The following is a 5,000-nucleotide window of genomic DNA, read 5'->3' on the forward strand; positions in this document are numbered from 1 at the left end:
TCTCAAGGAGCGATGACTGCTTCTCGACCGAGGTCGAAGAATAGCCAAGCGCCCGACGCTGCCTCGACCGGCCGCCCGTACCGTTCGGTCTCTTATAGGTACCGAACGGCCGGCCGGGACGCCGGCGACGCACGGTCCACAGCACGCGCGCTTACGGGGGAAAACCGCCGCAACGACAGACCGCCCGGGCGACCCGCTGGAACTTAGACGGAAAACCACATTCCGAACAAATCACGATACAGCCCACTACGACCAATCGAACAAAGAATAAATGAAACATATATGTTAGTAGCATACCACAGGACGAATAAATACAAATATTTAATAATTTCAGGGCCGTATTGCCTCCCGGTCACATCGGTCCGGAACGAAAATTTCGAGTTATCCACACGTTAGGCACACCACCGTGTAGCTGGCATGCTAAAACACGCTGCTGTGTGCTCAAACTGTACGGTCGTCGTGTCCGTTCTCGAGATAATAGAGAAGAACTGTTCGATACGTGCCGAAAGTTTCAAAGTCCCAGCGGCGTGTTGCTTCCCGGTCACATCGGTCCGGAACGAAAATTTCGAGCTATCCACACGTTAGGCACACCACCGTGTAGCTGGCATGCTAAAACACGCTGCTGTGTGCTCAAAGTGTACGGTCGTCGTGTCCGTTCTCGAGATAATAGAGAAGAACTGTTCGATACGTGCCGAAAGTTTCAAAGTCCCAGCGGCGTGTTGTTTCCCGGTCACATCGGTCCGGAACGAAAATTTCGAGCTATCCACACGTTAGGCACACCACCGTGTAGCTGGCATGCTAAAACACGCTGCTGTGTGCTCAAAGTGTACGGTCGTCGTGTCCGTTCTCGAGATAATAGAGAAGAACTGTTCGATACGTGCCGAAAGTTTCAAAGTCCCAGCGGCGTGTTGCTTCCCGGTCACATCGGTCCGGAACGAAAATTTCGAGCTATCCACACGTTAGGCACACCACCGTGTAGCTGGCATGCTAAAACACGCTGCTGTGTGCTCAAAGTGTACGGTCGTCGTGTCCGTTCTCGAGATAATAGAGAAGAACTGTTCGATACGTGCCGAAAGTTTCAAAGTCCCAGCGGCGTGTTGCTTCCCGGTCACATCGGTCCGGAACGAAAATTTCGAGCTATCCACACGTTAGGCACACCACCGTGTAGCTGGCATGCTAAAACACGCTGCTGTGTGCTCAAAGTGTACGGTCGTCGTGTCCGTTCTCGAGATAATAGAGAAGAACTGTTCGATACGTGCCGAAAGTTTCAAAGTCCCAGCGGCGTGATGCTTCCCGGTCACATCGGTCCGGAACGAAAATCTCGAGCTATCCACACGTTAGGCACACCACCGTGTAGCTGGCATGCTAAAACACGCTGCTGTGTGCTCAAAGTGTACGGTCGTCGTGTCCGTTCTCGAGATAATAGAGAAGAACTGTTCGATACGTGCCGAAAGTTTCAAAGTCCCAGCGGCGTGTTGCTTCCCGGTCACATCGGTCCGGAACGAAAATTTCGAGCTATCCACACGTTAGGCACACCACCGTGTAGCTGGCATGCTAAAACACGCTGCTGTGTGCTCAAAGTGTACGGTCGTCGTGTCCGTTCTCGAGATAATAGAGAAGAACTGTTCGATACGTGCCGAAAGTTTCAAAGTCCCAGCGGCGTGATGTTTCCCGGTCACATCGGTCCGGAACGAATATTTCGAGCTACCCACACGTTAGGCACACCACCGTGTAGCTGGCATGCTAAAACACGCTGCTGTGTGCTCAAAGTGTACGGTCGTCGTGTCCGTTCTCGAGATAATAGAGAAGAACTGTTCGATACGTGCCGAAAGTTTCAAAGTCCCAGCGGCGTGTTGCTTCCCGGTCACATCGGTCCGGAACGAAAATTTCGAGCTATCCACACGTTAGGCACACCACCGTGTAGCTGGCATGCTAAAACACGCTGCTGTGTGCTCAAAGTGTACGGTCGTCGTGTCCGTTCTCGAGATAATAGAGAAGAACTGTTCGATACGTGCCGAAAGTTTCAAAGTCCCAGCGGCGTGTTGCTTCCCGGTCACATCGGTCCGGAACGAAAATTTCGAGCTATCCACACGTTAGGCACACCACCGTGTAGCTGGCATGCTAAAACACGCTGCTGTGTGCTCAAAGTGTACGGTCGTCGTGTCCGTTCTCGAGATAATAGAGAAGAACTGTTCGATACGTGCCGAAAGTTTCAAAGTCCCAGCGGCGTGTTGTTTCCCGGTCACATCGGTCCGGAACGAAAATTTCGAGCTATCCACACGTTAGGCACACCACCGTGTAGCTGGCATGCTAAAACACGCTGCTGTGTGCTCAAAGTGTACGGTCGTCGTGTCCGTTCTCGAGATAATAGAGAAGAACTGTTCGATACGTGCCGAAAGTTTCAAAGTCCCAGCGGCGTGTTGCTTCCCGGTCACATCGGTCCGGAACGAAAATTTCGAGCTATCCACACGTTAGGCACACCACCGTGTAGCTGGCATGCTAAAACACGCTGCTGTGTGCTCAAAGTGTACGGTCGTCGTGTCCGTTCTCGAGATAATAGAGAAGAACTGTTCGATACGTGCCGAAAGTTTCAAAGTCCCAGCGGCGTGTTGTTTCCCGGTCACATCGGTCCGGAACGAAAATTTCGAACTATCCACACGTTAGGCACACCACCGTGTAGCTGGCATGCTAAAACACGCTGCTGTGTGCTCAAAGTGTACGGTCGTCGTGTCCGTTCTCGAGATAATAGAGAAGAACTGTTCGATACGTGCCGAAAGTTTCAAAGTCCCAGCGGCGTGATGCTACCCGGTCACATCGGTCCGGAACGAAAATTTCGAGCTATCCACACGTTAGGCACACCACCGTGTAGCTGGCATGCTAAAACACGCTGCTGTGTGCTCAAAGTGTACGGTCGTCGTGTCCGTTCTCGAGATAATAGAGAAGAACTGTTCGATACGTGCCGAAAGTTTCAAAGTCCCAGCGGCGTGTTGCTTCCCGGTCACATCGGTCCGGAACGAAAATTTCGAGCTATCCACACGTTAGGCACACCACCGTGTAGCTGGCATGCTAAAACACGCTGCTGTGTGCTCAAAGTGTACGGTCGTCGTGTCCGTTCTCGAGATAATAGAGAAGAACTGTTCGATACGTGCCGAAAGTTTCAAAGTCCCAGCGGCGTGATGCTTCCCGGTCACATCGGTCCGGAACGAAAATTTCGAGCTATCCACACGTTAGGCACACCACCGTGTAGCTGGCATGCTAAAACACGCTGCTGTGTGCTCAAAGTGTACGGTCGTCGTGTCCGTTCTCGAGATAATAGAGAAGAACTGTTCGATACGTGCCGAAAGTTTCAAAGTCCCAGCGGCGTGATGCTTCCCGGTCACATCGGTCCGGAACGAAAATTCGAGCTATCCACACGTTAGGCACACCACCGTGTAGCTGGCATGCTAAAACACGCTGCTGTGTGCTCAAAGTGTACGGTCGTCGTGTCCGTTCTCGAGATAATAGAGAAGAACTGTTCGATACGTGCCGAAAGTTTCAAAGTCCCAGCGGCGTGATGCTTCCCGGTCACATCGGTCCGGAACGAAAATCTCGAGCTATCCACACGTTAGGCACACCACCGTTTAGCTGGCATGCTAAAACACGATGCTGTGTGCTCAAAGTGTACGGTCGTCGTGTCCGTTCTCGAGATAATAGAGAAGAACTGTTCGATACGTGCCGAAAGTTTCAAAGTCCCAGCGGCGTCTTGCTTCCCGGTCACATCGGTCCGGAACGAAAATTTCGAGCTATCCACACTTAGGCACACCACCGTGTAGCTGGCATGCTAAAACACGCTGCTGTGTACTCAAAGTGTACGGTCGTCGTGTCCGTTCTCGAGATAATAGAGAAGAACTGTTCGATACGTGCCGAAAGTTTCAAAGTCCCAGCGGCATGTTGCTTCCCGGTCACATCGGTCCGGAACGAAAATTTCGAGCTATCCACACGTTAGGCACACCACCGTGTAGCTGGCATGCTAAAACACGCTGCTGAGTGCTCAAAGTGTACGGTCGTCGTGTCCGTTCTCGAGATAATAGAGAAGAACTGTTCGATACGTGCCGAAAGTTTCAAAGTCCCAGCGGCGTGTTGCTTCCCGGTCACATCGGTCCGGAACGAAAATTTCGAGCTATCCACACGTTAGGCACACCACCGTGTAGCTGGCATGCTAAAACACGCTGCTGTGTGCTCAAAGTGTACGGTCGTCGTGTCCGTTCTCGAGATAATAGAGAAGAACTGTTCGATACGTGCCGAAAGTTTCAAAGTCCCAGCGGCGTGAGGTTTCCCGGTCATATCGGTCCGGAACGAAAATTTCGAGCTATCCACACGTTAGGCACACCACCGTGTAGCTGGCATGCTAAAACACGCTGCTGTGTGCTCAAAGTGTACGGTCGTCGTGTCCGTTCTCGAGATAATAGAGAAGAACTGTTCGATACGTGCCGAAAGTTTCAAAGTCCCAGCGGCGTGTTGCTTCCCGGTCACATCCGTCCGGAACGAAAATTTCGAGCTATCCACACGTTAGGCACACCACCGTGTAGCTGGCATGCTAAAACACGCTGCTGTGTGCTCAAAGTGTACGGTCGTCGTGTCCGTTCTCGAGATAATAGAGAAGAACTGTTCGATACGTGCCGAAAGTTTCAAAGTCCCAGCGGCGTGATGCTTCCCGGTCACATCGGTCCGGAACGAAAATTTCGAACTATCCACACGTTAGGCACACCACCGTGTAGCTGGCATGCTAAAACACGCTGCTGTGTGCTCAAAGTGTACGGTCGTCGTGTCCGTTCTCGAGATAATAGAGAAGAACTGTTCGATACGTGCCGAAAGTTTCAAAGTCCCAGCGGCGTGTAGCTTCCCGGTCACATCGGTCCGGAACGAAAATTTCGAGCTATCCACACGTTAGGCACACCACCGTGTAGCTGGCATGCTAAAACACGCTGCTGTGTGCTCAAAGTGTACGGTCGTCGTGTCCG

The sequence above is a fragment of the Ptiloglossa arizonensis genome, unplaced genomic scaffold, assembly GCF_051014685.1.
Source record: "Ptiloglossa arizonensis isolate GNS036 unplaced genomic scaffold, iyPtiAriz1_principal scaffold0023, whole genome shotgun sequence".
NCBI lineage: Eukaryota > Metazoa > Arthropoda > Insecta > Hymenoptera > Colletidae > Ptiloglossa > Ptiloglossa arizonensis.